Source organism: Pleurodeles waltl, chromosome 4_2 (assembly GCF_031143425.1).
Source record: "Pleurodeles waltl isolate 20211129_DDA chromosome 4_2, aPleWal1.hap1.20221129, whole genome shotgun sequence".
In the NCBI taxonomy this organism is placed as follows: domain Eukaryota; kingdom Metazoa; phylum Chordata; class Amphibia; order Caudata; family Salamandridae; genus Pleurodeles; species Pleurodeles waltl.
This window is the reverse complement of record NC_090443.1, coordinates 563777618-563795027: the sequence shown is the minus strand read 5'-3', so window position 1 is coordinate 563795027 and position 17410 is coordinate 563777618. Positions and strand designations below refer to the sequence as shown.

Here is a 17410-nt window from a genome sequence, read left to right as displayed (position 1 = left end):
ACCATGCAATTCGAGGCATTCCAAACCGGGGAAAGAACTCTTTCAAGAGTACCTTAGCAGTTGTGAGGGCTGTGTTGTCCCTTGTAGGATAGGCTTCTACCCATTTGCTAAACATGCAGACAACCACCAATACATACTTCAAATTGTTACATCTTTCCATTTCGATGTAATCCATCTGTATAGCTTCAAATGGATAATCAGGGGGCGCGAAATGGCCGGGAGGTACTTTAATGCCCTTGCCAGGATTGTGTTGCATGCAAATCATACAGTGTTTAACCAACTTCTCAGCTGCCTTTGGAATATTTTTGTTGTACCAGACAGGGGCAAGAAGTTTGCATATCCCTGCTGGACTGATGTGTGCTGGACCATGAGCCATTGTCACTACAGGAAGGACATACCCATCAGGAAGCATCCATCTCTGGGCTTCTGACAAGTCTGTCCAACACCCTGTTTCTTCATTAAACCTCGCGTGTGTCTCCTTCCATGATGCCAATTCAACTTCCGTCGCTTCTGCCTGTATGCTTTTCACACTCTCTACCGTGTCCTCAAACATCCCGTTATCTGGGACCCATCTGGCCGGTCCCGCTACATACATCTTGTTTTTCGTCTGACGTGCTGTTTCCTTCACTACCTGATCTGCAAAGGCGTTCCCTTTCCCTACGTGATCAGTGATCTTTCTGTGTGCGCTGCATTTCACAATGGCCATGGTCCGTGGCAGGGCTAGAACGGAGAGCAGTCTGTGTATTAACCCCCCATGTTGTATGTGGGTGCCGTGTGATGTGAGAAAGCCTCTTTCCGCCCACAATCTGCCAAAATTGTGTGCCACTCCAAACGCGTATTGACTGTCAGTGTAGATATTGACATCTAAATCTGTGCTTATTTCACAGGCTCTAATCAGTGCCACTAACTCAGCCGCTTGTGCTGAATTATGTGGTATCCGACGTGCTTCAACTACTGCCGTTAGTGTTGTGATAGCATATGCAGCTGATGTGGTGCCATCAGGTAATTTGAGACATGAACCATCAATGTACAAGGTGCCTTGGGGGTTACTTAGAGGCGTGTCTTGCAGATCTACCCTTCCTTTCGTTTCCTCCTCTGTCCTGATAATGCAGTCATGTATATCAGTATGTGTATCTTCAGAGCTTTCAGTCAGGGGTAATAACGTTGCGGGATTCAAGGTAGTGCATCTTTTGATGGTGATGTGACTGGCAAGAAGTGTTAACTCATAACTGGTCAGGCGGGCATTTGTAAGGTGTTGTGTCTTAGTTTTGTTAAGTAGGGCATCAACGGCATGTGGGACCAACAATAATAATGAAGTATCCATAACTATTCCAGCTGATTGGCGCACTGCTACTGCGGCTGCAGCTACAGCCCGTAGGCAGCTTGGAAGAGCCCTGGCAACAGGATCCAGAAGGGCTGAAAAATAAGCACATGGTCGCTGTTTGCCACCATGTTCTTGTGTCAGGACTGAGAGAGAGCAACCGTTATGTTCACTTACAAACAATGTAAAGGGCTTATGATAGTCAGGCGTGCCTAAAACAGGGGCTGAACAGAGAGCGTCCTTCAAATCTTCAAAGCTGGACTGGCATTCAGTATTCCAGACAACGGTGTCCGGGCAGTCTTTGTGGGTGAGTGCTAAGAAAGGCTTGATAAGAAGAGAAAAATTAGGTATCCATTGGCGGCAAAAAGATGTGATGCCAATGAATCCCCTGACCTCCCTCTGTGTTGTGGGGACAGGTATATTGCGTATGGCTTGTACCCGGGCCGGGGTAAGTGTACGTCCCTCCTTCGACAGCAGGTGACCAAGATAGGTAACCTGCTGTTGACAATACTGTAATTTAGTGAGGGATACTTTGTGATGGTGTTGGGATAGATAAGTGAGAAGTGCAACTGTGTCTTTTTTGCAATTTTCTTGGGAGTCAGAAGCAATAAGGAGATCATCAACATATTGTACCAGGGCGGAACCAGCGGGGAATTGAAAGGAATCCAGCTGTCCCTTGAGCACCTGGCTAAAAACACTGGGTGATTCCGTGTACCCCTGAGGTGCGCGACAGAACCGGAAACTGCGACCGCCCAGGGAGAATCCAAAAATGTGTCTGCTGTCCGGGTGAATGGGTATGCTAAAGAATGCATTCTTGAGATCAATTACAGAGAACCAGGTAGCAGTGGAGGGTATCATTGTTAGGAGGGTGGTAATGTCGGGTACAACAGGGAATTGAGGCTCCACTACTTTATTAACTGCTCGAAGGTCAAGCACAAAGCGTAGGCCGGGCTGATGGGAAGAATCAGCGGACTTTTTGAGTACTGGGAGTATGGGGCTGTTACATGTATTACCTCTGGTCTCTTCAACAACCCCTTTATCAATCAGCTGCAATATAATGTCCTTGAGGGCCTGTTCAGTGTGATGTGGTAACTTGTACTGTGGCAGACGGGGAAGTAGTGCATGCTCTTCTAACTTGATGGAGAACGGGGGAATATCAAGGCAGCCCACATCTTCATTGTTTGAAGCCCAAAGTGTAGCGGGGAGCATCTCTAGCTCAGGCGGGAGTGGTAACGCTATGAACTGGGTGGGTGTCACGTGAGGACCCATGGTGACGTACACGCCATCAGGGGAACAATATATAGTGGCGTGTAATCTTTTCAGTAAATCGAGACCTAGCAAATTTTCACTACAACCAGAGGTAAGTATTAGAGGAGAATCAACAGTGTAGGGACCAATTGTGAGTTCCAGTGGCTTGGATACGGGGTTAATCACTGGGACGCCTGAGAATCCTACAGACACGTTAGTATTGCTGGACAAAGGGACCCCAGGGACCGCATCCTTCATAACAGAACTCTTAGTGGCTCCAGTGTCAATTAAAAAATTCTTAGAAGTACCATCTAGTTGTACTTCTACATGTGGGCCATTCTGTTTAACTGGGATTGGGACGGGTCCTATCCTCCCTTGTCCTAAGCTGTCCTAGCAGGAATAGAAGCCCTGACCTTCTTCCGGATCATAATTATCATTATAATACTGGCGTTGGGCAGAACTATTGTCAAAGTAATTTTCAGCGGCTGCTATATTTTGCTGTTGATGGGCTCTATTAGGTCCCTGCTGTGGGGGACCTCCCCGTCCTCTAACTCGGGGTGCTCCACGGGGCGCTCCTCTACCTCTTGTCTGGGGCGCAAACCCGTTTTTATTTGGGCAATCATTTTTCCAATGACCTTCCTCTTTACAATAGGCACACTGATTGTAGCTCAGGGAATAGCGGGGCTGATAACTGTTGGGACCATTATTTTGGTACTGAGGTCCACGGGGAATTGACCTATTCTGGGGGTACGCCTGCTGTACTAGAATTTTAGTTTTTAACTCTTTTTTGTTTGTTTGTCTTTTCTGTCCTTCTCTTCATGAACCCTATTCTCGTAATATTGGGCCATATTAAGTATCTCAATGGGAGTGCTTGTCGACCAGGTACTCTCAGTCAACCGAATTTTTGAGGCCACCTCAGGTGATATGCAATTTACAAATTTATCTACAAACAGCCGCATACCACCTTCGGTAGAGGTGTCTTGTCCACTAAAGTCAGTGTATGCCCTTTCAAACCGAGAGAAAAAGTCAGCAATGTGTTCGTCTTTCTTTTGTTTACATGTATCTATTCTATCCCAGTCTACTAATCGCGGGGGCAAGGACTTCTGTATAAGCGTAAGAAGTCTGTCAGGGAGAGCTACTATTAGGGCTCCCGGCTTGTCACCAGGCTTCCTGTCTTTGTCCTCGTGGTCCAGTTGATCCCAGGTACCGCCTAGCTCAACAGGATAGTCTTTCTGTATGATAGTCTTCCAGATATCCTGTGGTACAAGGGTACCAAACAACATTTTAATGTCCATGAGAGTCAATATTTGTGGACTTATTATTTGGGAAAATTCTTTATAGAAGCCGGCAGGATTCTTGCGTGGGTCAGGCAAGTGGGCTTTTAGCGCTAGGACCTCTGTTCTATCCCATTGCTGGTACACAAATTGTTGTTTCCAGTGAGCGGGCACTACCGCGGCACCCTCTCCTGTGGCTGGAACGTAGCTGGGTGGGACTTCCCTTAAGGGGTGCTGTGTTGTGTGAGTGAAAGGAATACGTGAAGGACTGGGTGAACCTGTTTCTTTATCCCTCTTGTGGTGGTATTTCTTCCTATAACTTAACAGCTGACGGAGGTAGTCCTTAAGGTCCTTTCCCTGATGATAGCCTGTGGCTACCTCCTGTTTTATTCTGAGTACTTGCAAGGGGGGATTGCTATCTAAATTTTCGTCCCATTTTTCCATTAGTATCTCACACATACGTTGTATCATGTCTGCCTGTTGTACTGCTTGAAACTGAGCAAAATTCTGCCAAATAGTCTCCAGGCTTGGCTGTGTTAAGATATATTTATGCAACATTGTGTTAATTTTCCTTTCTTCTGTCAGTTTATTGCGTCGTGGACGTCCTGGGGGAGGTGATATTGTGAAGCCATCATCGTCTGAGCTCTCGTCTTTTATTTGTAGCAAGGGGGCTGAAGCGCTTGGGGAGTCTGACCTGGGGGTCACTGGAGCTGATGCTGAGGGTCTCTGGTGTTCAGATTGTGGTGGTAGGGCAAATGTTACTGCATTCACTGGTGAACCTAATGGCTGGGGCATCTGAGCAATTGGGGGTAAAGCTGGATATATTGTTGGGGTATAAACAGGGGGGCAGTCTAGGACATCTTGCATGAGAGGATCCTTTTCGGGGTCTCTTTTCTTTTTTTCAGGTGTTTGTTGAACCACATATATCCTGTCTGTATCTAACTGGTGTCTTCTATCTATCTGGGCCCATCCCTGCTCTGCATTCTGCCGGTCATATTCTTGGGCTTTCTCAGCATCTGATTTTGCATTATGTCTCTTAGCATCCTTTGCTGCTTTAATTCGTTTTTGTCTACCCTCTTTCTGCCATAACCTGAGTGAATCAAACATACCAGGCCTACTTTTGGTTGCAAATAATCTTTCTTCTAAAAAATAAATTTTCAGTTCATCAAAAGTCCCATGCAGTGGCCACTGTAATTCAGCACTATGCCTAGTCTTTTTACGCCATATGTCAGTCCATATTATACTTCCCACCCCGTGTTTTACATACATTTCATGACAAGGAGTTCCAATTGGAGGAGCCGGACAAGACTCCTCCAAGCGGGAGTCCGCTTGACAACAAAAACAGCACCATTTCCTTAATTTACTGAATGCCGGCATTATTTTAAACAGACAGTTGTAACTTAGTATCAGTGGATGGAAAACAGAAACAACGGAAGCAAATATGCAATCTATATATTATGACAGTTAATTATTTTACAAAACATCCACTGACTTCGGTCTTTGCAAAGATCGAATGACACCTACCAGACAGACACAGAAAAGACAGGGGTTAACCCTGTCCTTACCTTACTCTTGTCTTCCTCCTCAGTCAGGACTCCGAACTCAGGGCCAGCTATGTCAGGAACTCCAGTCAGGGCAGAGCCGCCGGCGCCCGTTGAGACAAAGAGGGGGGAGCACCGCTGGAGCACCGCAGGTCCACAAGGAAAAAGATACTTCCCAAATCAGTTGTGGGGCGCCCCCTTTGGTAGTCCTGCAGTGAACCTCCTCCTCCTTCCGAGCAGACGGCGGGTGCCACTGATGGAGTCCCTGTTCGGGCGCCAACTGAAGAACCGGGAAAGGCAGGCTCACCTCTCCCAGCGGTGGAGGGGACACCCTAGGCCTTCAGGGTCTCTTACCAGCAAAGAACACAACAGGCGGAGTCACGACTGATGAGGAAGAAAAAAGTTTTATTAGTAAAACAGATAATAGCTCGAGCTGAGCACAGTGTCCCAGGACAGTCTGAATGACTTTCCTACGGAGGCTGGCTGCTTCATTCTGCAGCGTACAATCTTATATAGTTAAGCTGCCCCCCTTCAGCCAGGAAGCCACCCCTCCATATCTGGCGAACACAAAAGCTTCAAACAGTTCTCCTTTTAACCCGAGAGCATCCTGCTGACGTACATACATTTGATTAGTCTTTCCTGCTTGTACTCCCACTGTCTCGGGAGTATCCTGCTAATACACGGCAAAGTGACAGTTCATTTGTCAAATGTCAGTCTTATCACAGTTGGTTTGATAATTTACGAGGATATACCTTGCAGGAGGCCCCTGGAATGCGGTGGGAAGAGGTACAGTTCTGTTCGTGCACAATGATAAGAAGGATACAGCTGTGGCTCGGTATCCTGAAAGTCAGCTTGGTTAGATAAGTGGAGAGGCCCAGAGAAGGAAATGGTTTTACACAAAAACTGAGTTCACAGGGAAGTCAACTTACACAGTTTAAATGAAGAGTCAGCTTTGTCGAGCACATGGCAATATTAATGGAATACGCAGAAATAAAGTCTGAGGCAAATACATCTCGGATTATTATTTAACACAAGATATCAAACCAAATATGAGGTCTGCTCTTACACACTTGTAGGCAAGGCTTGGTTGACGTTTGGTGCAGACAACATACACACCGGTGGGCCTACTCATGCTTTACTCATGCCTCTGGCACTTGCAGATGGCTTGATTATTTTTTTTTATTCAATCCACTGTGTTGCGCTGTGCACTTAATACATCCTATTTAGGGTGTTATGTACCTGACCACCCGCTCCTCTTGCTAACATATTCAATATCAAGTATACCTTCCACAATACCCCTCTGGCGACTTCGGCCAGAGCATTGACAGATCCCGTTTTCCACAACACTTTGCCAGAAGTGGTGGTCCAGTAATTTGCTAATAACTGGGAAAGTGAGAGCGGCAGGGTTATAGAAAAGGATGTTTTCAAGGTGGTAGTCCGTGTTAAGTGCATGGCTGCGACTGTGGGCATTCCTCAGACACTGAAGAGAAAGCTAACTCAAGAGAACATGTTGGCAACACTAGAAAAGGGATTGACTGACTCCCCAGAATTACTGCTTGGGACCGCGCCACAACATCTGTGAAAATATGGGACCGGTTGAGTAAACATGTTCAGCACACTAGCTGCTAGAGGTTCTACATGGAGGGGCTTACGGTGGATTGGTTATTGGCACGACTAGTTCGATACGAGAGTGGGACACATCCAGTACTACTGTTGCATGATGAGACGGGCCAGATTGCCACCACACAAATGGCCATTAGTAGGGGCTTCACTGATCACCTTTGGCGCGTTTATGTGACTGCCCACACAACAGACTTCCACTCACTTTCAGACTATTTGGCTAATCTATGACTCCCCCGGCTAGGGTCCGAGGAGCGGCAGTCACTGGGAGCCCCATTCAGAACGCAGGTATTACTGAGTGCCATTGATGTTCTTAAGACAGCTAAGTTGCTTGGGGGCGGATGGGCTATAGTTGGAATTTTATACATCTTTTGCGGGATCCTTGGTAGGCAAACTGGTGCTGGTATACAATGAGAATTTGGAGAAAGGGGTGCTTCCTGACTCGGAGAGAAGTACCAGCGAAGGATCCACGAGAGGCGTGATCCTATCGCCCAGTGTATATGCTAAACGTGGATCAAAAGGTTCTTAGTCACACACTAGCATCAAGACCTCTGCCATACTTGCCGTGTCTGGTCCATACGGATCAATCTGGATTCATTCCCCCCCTGAATACTTTATGCAATATCCACTGCCTGACACGCGTCCTTCATGCCCCTGAGTTGGCAGATAACCTCTATGTGCTGACCTTTTTAGATATTGAGCAAGCGTTTAATTCGGTGGGCTGGAACTATATTTGGCAGGTGCTGGACACCATGGGGCTGGGTAATGATTTTATGCGGTGGGTACAGTTACTGTACACTGTTACGCAAGCGTGAGCAGGTCGCTAAGTATCGGTAGACATACTCCTGCAATGCGGAACGCGACCGGGATGTCCCCTGTCACCCGTGATATTTGCCCTAGCAATGGAGCCCCTAGTTTGCTGTGCACGATAGGTGTTGCGAGGCTGGGGCATCAGAGTGGGCTGTACTGAAAGCATGGTCTTGCTATATGCAGAAGATGGTACAGTATACCTTTGGCAGCCGGAGTGCTCGGTCCCCCTTCCTGCTAAATGTCATGCAGGAATTTGGAGAGTACTCTGGATTGCAAGTGAATAACACAAAATCGGCCTTGTTCCCAAAAGGGGTGAATCAGACCATACCTATAGACCGCTTACTGAGGACACGTATACTGTGAAAGATGGATACCTGGGCATCCATGTCACCTGCGATGGGCAACAGGCTTATGAGTTAAATATTGGCAGAGTAATTCGTAACCTTCACCCCTCCATAGAACTTTGGAACTCCATTACAGTTGTCCCTTATGGGGAAGATGGCCCTGATTAAAAATGGTTGTCCTGCCCAAGTGTTTGTATACTCTCCAGAGCTCTATGTATGAAATACCTCACCAGGTATTTAAGGAATTGGCTAATTTCCTGGTGCAATTACTATGGGGATGTAAAAGGTGTAAAATTGGACTAGCAACACTAAAGAGAGCATGGGACAAAAGGGGAATGGAGGTCCCAGACCTTTAGATTTAATATTTGACCGTTTACCTTCAGCATGCATTCCACTGGCTGGATTCTGAAAACAGTTGGGAGAGAGTGTTATTAGGTGGTACGCATGATGGGCAGCAATAGGGTGAGCTGTTAATGCAGGGTGCATGTGTCCCAGATGTAATTCCCCATCTAATCCCCTTGTTATGTAGACTATGGGAGCGGGTGGTGAGACTGATAACTAAACAAGCGCCACTTGCTCCAGATTTAGGCTTGTGGATAATACGCCGATGTGCACAGATTTCCCATACAATGTCTTCAGATAAATAGAGGGAGGGTGGATGTATAATGCTCTCTGACTTGTACATGGTGGACCGCTTTTTATCTATCTGACACTATTAACACCTTTGGACTAGGCAAAGGGCATTTTTTGCAATATTACAAAGATTGCCTTGATCACAAGGCAATTGTGGCCATTGTTTCCAGAGGCCCCTGAAACTTCGCAGACAGTTCTGACACTGCTCGATATGACGTGGGGGGTCGCAAATTAATTACACAGATATACCGAGCCCTTTGTACGGATAGATGCTTATCGCCACTCTGATTGGAGGACTCCTTCCAACAGGCCAGTGAGGAGCCCATTACCAATAAGGAGTGGAGTAAAATACAAGAAGCAGTACAAATGGTCTAACTTAACACACTGTTTTAATTGGTTCAAGACAACTATGTGCATATGACCTATCTCTTGCTGAAATGATTACACACCAGTTACCCTGCCAGGACTTCTGAGTGTGTTAGCTGTAGGTAGACAAACGCCGACTTTTTTCATGTGGTATGGAACTCCCCAGTAATTAAAATGTACTGGGTGGAAATACTGGCCCACATTAAGACTGTTATGGGATGGGAGTGCCTGCTGGCTTTACTCTTAGAGCCAAGAAGAAGCTAAAGCAGGAGGTTTACACAGTTGGGTCTAATAGTGGCAAAAGATGGCATTGAGATCCATTGGCTAAGTGCTAATCTCCCAGGGTAAAGAGCCTGGAGAGCTGACTTATTGGAATGGGCAGGAGCAGAGGAGGGACACATGAGAACGACAAGGAGGGATCAAAAGGTAACAGAAGGCCTTCTCTCCTGGGGTATGGTGGCACAGGAGTTGGCATCGCTTCATAAGATGATCCATAATTGCAAAACACCAGATACGGGACCCAGGAGCAGTTTAGTCTGATGCATTGGCAAAACATTCCCAGTAGTTACGATGATCAGTGGTTTTGGGTATATTGCTGGTACTATGACTAGGCCTGATGGTGTACTTCCGTTAGCTATACTGAGAGGTTCTGGCTATTAAAATACTTTTTAAAAATCAAGGAGAATCACATTCAATAGGAGAGGCGGACGGCTAAGTTGATTTTTGTATTGTTTGTTCGGATGAAAGATTTTGGGGGTTATTCTAACTTTGGAGGAGTGTTAATCCGTCCCAAAAGTGACGGTAAAGTGACGGATATACCACCAGCCGTATTACGAGTTCCATAGGATATAATGGACTCGTAATACGGCTGGTGGTAAATCCGTCACTTTTCCGTCACTTTTGGGACGGATTAACACCTCCTCCAAAGTTAGAATAACCCCCTTTGTTTGGAACTTAATGACCATTGACAATTTTTGTAATTATGACCGTCACTTTTCAGTGTATGTCCACTACTGCTCAGCTTGATACTAATCTTCAAATATTAATACTAAACTGAAATGTCTCCTTTTTGGTTCTGTAAAAGGTTGTGGTAGTTGAAATGACCATAAAGAAATTAATTAAAAAACAAAAGTAACCTGCAGACTTGCAAATGAAATCCTCTTGTCTTCTCACCTTTTTGAAAGATATATCCATCTCCTAGAAAAAGGATCTTTCAATTATGGGCTGCAAGCTATATATGTATGCAGATGACGCACAAGTGCTGGTGAGGCTTGAGAACCAACTGCCTTCACAAATAACCTTTCAGAATATGAGGCATATTGGCTCTTGGATGGTCACAAGCTCCCTTAAACCTAATGCTGTAAAACTGAGGTGATGGTTCTAACAAGTGGGACTGTGATCTCTCGTATATTAGTAGTCTTAAGTAAGAATTTTGCCTATTCCAAAACCTGTTAATAACTGCCTGGGAGTGACTGTAGACGGAGAGTTTTCCCATCAACAATCTCTACAGTAGTCTCTAAATGCCCTTTATGTTTAGGCAGGTAAAGATAATTACACCATATCTCTCTGCTGAGAGCCATCAATCAACAGTAGTTCTCCTAATGTGCAAACTCATTATTTCTGGACCTTCCAGCCAAAGAACTAAAACTGCTTCAGATTCTACAAAACACTTCAGCCTAACTAATAGTCCACCCAAAAAAAGCATGTTTCTCCATTGTTGAAACAACTTCACTTGCTCCCCACAAAATAAAGGATTAATTTCAAGGTCCTAGGTATTGTGCTTAAAAATAGGTGCCTGGCCATGAATGGTTTTATCTCAAGAAATATTTAGGGATACATTCCTTCTCTGTCTGCACTCGACCTCCGCTCATCTTTTGGAAATATTCAGCTTTGCTAAAATGAGTACGGTAGGGTGCAGTTTCTCCTTTTGTGCACCCACCCCAAGGAACTGTCTCCTGCGACACTTGAGAACAGAATCTGAAAATCTGCCTTTTAAGAGTGCATTAAAGACCTGTTTACACAACTCTCTGCATGCCTACTTTTCTCCTCTCTTGGCTCTTAAAGACGTTTCAGTGCCAAGAAACCATTAGTGTATGTGGATTTTATCAAGAAGATATTATATGTAGTGGTTTACCAGGAAAGGGTATCTGTTTTGTTAACTGACCTCAAGAGAGATGAAGGGCTAAGGAGACTGCTGAAAATTGAACCTATGACCTTGAGGTCAAAGCAATCCAAAATTCCTGCAGTGGGTGCATTAGTCCAATAAGCTACTTGACCCAATTCAATGTAATGTAGAGCTCTCACCACCCCAACTAAAAATAGATTGTTAATGAACCTTATATTCCATAGTGAATATATTATGCACAGAGTCATAAGCTGCCTGATCGAAAGAAAATGTTCTTGCCCTGTGGACAAACATTCAGACTTCTTGGCCCCAAACAACATGTCTTGGGTGTCAGGTGATAGGAATTCCACACCCTGCTGCCACTGTGGAGCTTTCTTCCTGTGTCTGAGTATATGGAAAGTGTCAAGAACAGAGAATTCTGCTGCCTGCTGTGGAGATGGACATTAAGATGGGCATTTTGCTGTAGACCTGAGACAAATGTTGTTGGCAACTTGCACAGTGGACTTGCCCAACATCTGAATGATTGGTTCTGGAGATTTAAATACTATTATCAAGATAGTAATACTAGGGGGTACATATTGAACAACAGTGGTGCTTTCAGCAAGGGTTTTCATTTTTGGAAGACTGCAACAACCCACTACTCAAAAAGGAAGTGATCTGGGTGGCTTCATCCTCGTGACATCTCCTGCTCTGACCATTGCACCAAGGTATCTTCTCTTTTTTTGTTTTGTTTTTTTGTTTGCCTTTGTATAACCATAAGCACTTCTTTTCTGAGGCTTTCAATGAGACTTTTTTTTCCCCATAACTGTTCAGCCTTTTATCCAGTTTCTTACTTGGTTTCGATACTGTATATTCTTGATTGAATAACTATTGCACGTGTCACGTGCATTTCCTCGGAGGATGGCCTTGCTGCATATCAAGCTATTGAACGTGAACTAGGAACTTTACACATCAACCAATTTAATTTTGTAGGTCCTACTGTTTGATCACAGTTTTAACATGATGTGACTGAGCTCCCCGCAAGTCTCACTCTCTCACAGAGCCTAACACAACCTTTTCCTACTCAGCTTCATCCACAAAGAACCATCCCTGCTCTACATAGTCCTGTTTTCAAACTATACAAATGTATATTACAGAGAAAAGACACCAGCTCACAAATGTGGCTCACTCCTTTCGGAACAGAAAAGAGCGTGGTTCAATGTCCACCTTGGCCAAAGTGGATCATTACGGTTTTAGGAGTATTGAGTATTATGATAGCGTTCATCACAGAGCCATCAAAGCTCTAGGCCCTCATGGTTTGATAAGCATAGGTCTGCTAACTGAAACAAACTCTTGCCAAATGTATCTAAAGGAAGCCACAAGAAACGAGCATTGACAAAGCCAGTAGGCCTCGCCTGCACAAGAGCAATTGGCTTTGGCAATGCGTTTTGCCATGTTGCACACCAGTGTGGCTGCTGTTCAGCATGGCTAAAAGTTAGTGGCATGGAGTGTTAGAGTGGAAGGAGTAGTGTGTCATACAGTGGATTTGTTGGAATGTTGTTGAGTAGGAGGAGTAGAGTGTTATCGAGTTGAGTAGAAGGAAGTAGAGTTCAGTGTTGTGGGGTGGAATAGGGTGGACTGGGTTGGATTAGATTGAGGTAGTGAGGTGGACTGGATTGGCGTAGAGTGGGGTGGACTGGATTGAAGAGGTGGATGCAAATGGGGTGAGGTGGAATGGCTTGGGATGGATCGGAGTAGGGTGGATTAGATTGGATTGGGGGAGGTTGTCTGGATTGGAGTGGTAGGGTAGTCTATTGGGGTGGATTGGAATGGATTGGACTAAATTGGGATGGGGTGGGGTAGATTATAGTGCATTAGATTGGAGTGGGGTAGGCTGGATGGATTGGAGTGCTGTGGACTGAACTGGAGTGGGATGTAGTGGATTGAGATGGGTGGGGGCGGCCTGGAAAGGGGGGGATTGGAATGGGGGTGATAGGGTGAGTTGGATTGGGTTAGGTGGGGCTGGGTGGCTTGAATTGGCTTGGGTTGAATTGGACCGGATTGGGGTTGATCCGATTGAGTGGGGTGGATTAGGGTGGAGTTAATTGAATTGAATGGGATGTATTGGTGTGGGGTGATTTGACGTGATTGGATTGGAGTGGAGTGGATTTTGGTGGATTGGATTGGAGTGGGTTGGATTGGAGTGGGTTGGATTGGATTATTGTAGGGTGGATTGGATTGGAGAATGATGTACTGGATTGAGCTGGGCTAGATTAAAGTCATTGAGAGTGGGTTGGATTTGACTGGAGTAGGGTGTATTTATGTGGACTGATTGAACTGGAGTGGGGTGGATCAAAGTGGATTGTATTGGAGTAGGTTGGATTGGATTGTAGTAGGTTGGATTGGATTGTAGTAAGGTGGATTGGGTAGTGGAGGCTTTTATTGAGATGGATTGGAGTAGGTTGGATTGGGGTGGGGTGGATTAGTGTGGGGGGATTGGATTGTGTGGGATGAATTGGAGTAGGGTGGATGGGACAGATTGGAGTGTGGAGGTTTGGGATGGATTGGATTGGAGTAGGGTGAACTGCATTGGAGTGGGGCAGATTGTTTTTGATTAGAGTGGGGCCGCTTAGGTTTGGAGTGAATGTTTTAGATTGCAGGGGGGGCGGGGTGAATTGTAGGGGGCAGGTGGATTGGGTGGGGAGTGGATTGGATAAGAGTGGGGCGGATTGGATTGGTGTGGGGTAAATTGTGATTGAGTGGATTGAATTGTGGCATATTGTTTTAGATTGGAGCGGGGCAGCTTGTTTTGGACTGGAGTGGGGCAGACCGGCGTGGGGCTGATTGAAGTGAGGCGAATTGTTTTGGATTGGAGTGGGGTAGACTCGACTGAGATGGATTGGAGTTGTGTGGATTGAATTGGGGCATATTGTTTTGGATTGGAGTGGGGCGGATTGGAGTTAGGGCAGATTGTTTTGAATTAAAGATTGGATAAATTGTTTTGAATTGGAGTGCAGCAGTTGCTTTGGATTGGGGCAGATTGTTTTGAAGTGGGCTGGATTGGATTCAGGTGAGTAGTGTGGATTAGTGTGGGAGAAAAGTGGGTTGGATTGGGGTGGATTGTAGTCTGGCGGATTGGAGCGGGTCGATTGGGGTGTACTACTTGATTTTGTGTTAAAGTACCTTTACAGAAATTGCACATAATAAAGAAACGATGTGTCTTTTCAAATTTTTGAACAGGTTCTTTGTCATCTTGAGAAGAGCTCCTACGAACAATTTAAAAAACAAAAAGAAGACATGAGTGCAGAGTAAGAAAACACGATTTGGCAAAATAAATGAACTGTAGCTTTCAAAAACAAAACTTTGCAATTTTGGTTCTCCTGCTGGGCACATTTTTGCCAGTAACAAACCTTGTGTTTGTAGGTCACTAGAAGTTAAAAAAAATAACAAAATAGTACCTCAGGCACTTCGGGAGCAGAGGACGGGCACTAATTAAGATGAATCAATCAGTGCTTGGTCCGTGCGCCACACAGAAGAACGTAAATGATGCCAAACTCATCTTGACAAACTACTATGCTATAACGAAGAGTGTCATGCAAACCATCAAATGATGAGTGACAGGCGGGCTCCAAGCCCTTTACTGCACATAAGTCTTGCAAGTGAGACATGTGCTGGCCCATGCACTCGCAGGCTCAACACTAAAAAGTTTGGAACAATTGATCTGTAGTACCAACACTGCTCCACACGTAACATTGTAATGCTGTAAAAAGTGTCTCCGTCAATGTATGTTGTGTTTCTTTAGCAGAAGCACAGATCGTCGGAGGGCAGTCATTAGCTACATGGGTTTTTCGGTCTGGCTTCACAGTGCAACTGTCACCTGACCTTTTCACCTACAGCAGTATTATCCTTCAGTTCTTTGCTTGTACCCAAATATATACATATTCTCATGCTTTTTACTTGTAAATTTTCACATACCCTACAATATTCCTTTACAACCAGACCTGCTTTATTTATTTATTTATTTATTTATTTATTTTTGTAGCACTCAAGCTTCCAAACTATTGTTTGTTTCGGAGATGGTCACAGAACCTGACCTTGATAATCGCAAAGCTGCAATAGTAATGTTAAGATCTTCCCACAGTAGGTCGGTGTTTGGGTGGGACAGCGTCAGGAACGAGCGAAGGCAGCAATCGTCCCATGGGCGCAATTTGCTCGGAAAACCTAGAGATCACTCCTTGGTTAGTATAGTTTTTCTCTCTTTCTGCGCTTGATACTGTGGGAATTAAAGCATTTTTCCAGAAGAGTAACTCCCTTTCTCACCATTCATCTCTCACTTGCCAGATATCTGTCATTTAGTTTTGTTTTTCGTGTGCCCTAAATAAAGAACAACACTAAAAAACACCGTAGTAGTATTTAAAATTGACTACCCGTGGTGAAACAGATTTTAATCTCGATTTCGCAATAATATGAAATTGCACAGTTCCACATCCAAAGCATCCTGGTTAGTATGTGCTCCTCGGCGTGGACTGTTTTGATTTACGACAGATGCCCGTGTTTGGTTTGAGCTGTACATTTCCAGACAGACTGTTGGTATTGGCAGCTCTAGGAAAGTTATGAAAATAATTTTGAATTCCACGTTTGTGCCCTGTAAAATCGTTCCTGGTGCAGACAAGCCAACTTGATTTAACTCCTAAACACAATCTGCATTTTAGCGCAGCAGGGCTTTTTAGCTGTGTTGCTGTTTTTTCTAGTTCGATTGTATCAATTCCCAAACTGATGTGTTTACCGCACGTATCTAAATAAATGTCGCAGATCAAACAGAGGGGAAAACGCCAAGTAAAATTCCATGATGTGTTGTGTTTTTTTGTTGTTGTGGTGGGGCAAGAATGAGGCGCGCATGTGCCTGCTGCTGTGGAGTGCAACCTACACGGGCAAACGGTAGAGTGGCTGTAGAAGGAAAACAACTTGTGGAAAGTGAGTGGTGTGGGCAGGAAACGTACACGTTCTTGTCCTTCTGTATTTGTCATGGCACTGCTCTGCGTTGAATACTTGGACAATTGGGCGCTATCTCTAGTGTTAAGTTTCACGCCGCCTTTGACCGCAACAGCTGACGTGTGTGTGTCCAGGGTCTATGATGCTGTTTTATTTTTGAAACTTTTTAAACCTTGTGTCTCTTTTGGACCAGGCGACAACGACTTTTCAGCATGGCAAAAAATGAGTGAGACAAAAAATGACTGTCAGAAGTCCTTGAGGAAGTATGTCCTTTGAAGTTATGATCTATTTCTGTTGATGCTCTTGTCATTTTTGAAAGTAATATACTGCATTTTTAAGGTGCTTAAAATGTACCACCTTTCTCCATGATCCTCACTTCAGTGTTAGTCATTACCTCCACCCACAGAAATGCGGACAATACACTTCCACTGTTTGCAGAAGTTGACCTTCTCTTCCCCCTTGTGCCATGCAAAGCCAGAGGCATCAACATACATTCCACTGACATCAGTGCCTAGGCACGCAGAGAGATTGAGAGATGCTCGGAGAGAAAAAGATGGACAGTGGGGTGGTGGAAAGAGACACACATCCTCCTATTTCCTTATCGCTATCTTCCCCCTCCTGTCTTTTACCCCCCCATCTCTTCCGCTCTTGCACCCTCTCTCCCACCTGCTCTTTCTGTCTACCACCTCTCTCTCACTGCCCTTCTCTCTTGCTCCCCTTCTCTCTCTCTCTCTTTCTCTCTCTCCCCCTCCCCCTTCCTCCGTTCCATTACACCATAGATGAATCACAGGCTCTATGTACACTCCCAAGCACTCTGCATGCACATGGGATGTCAGTGCAAGAGTTAAGTACCGCACATAGCAGTAGAACTTTAGAAGAGAGGTGTCTGTAGATCACACTGTCATTGACAGATAAAAATGTCTGGTCACATGTTGCATTATCTAACAGTGTCATCTGAATACTATGAGAATATACTTGATGCACCTCTCCAGGTCACTGGTCAGGTCCTGGACCCTACATTGTCAAGGACAGTCCCAGACCTCAGACTATTCGCTAGATTAGCATGATGCCATGTCCAAAATAAAGTCAGTATTGCAGTTTTATTTGCATTCGGGCACGCCAGGAAGGGGGGCGGGGTACGGAGGGCATGCCAATAT

At 45.1% G+C, this 17410-nt stretch overlaps 1 protein-coding gene across 6 annotated transcripts in view; it reads left to right on the top strand.

The window, feature by feature from the left end:
* Positions 1-17410, top strand: part of NEK7 (NIMA related kinase 7) — a 337523-nt gene that overhangs the window by 40038 nt on the left and 280075 nt on the right. The gene's annotated exons all lie outside the window — the stretch shown is intronic.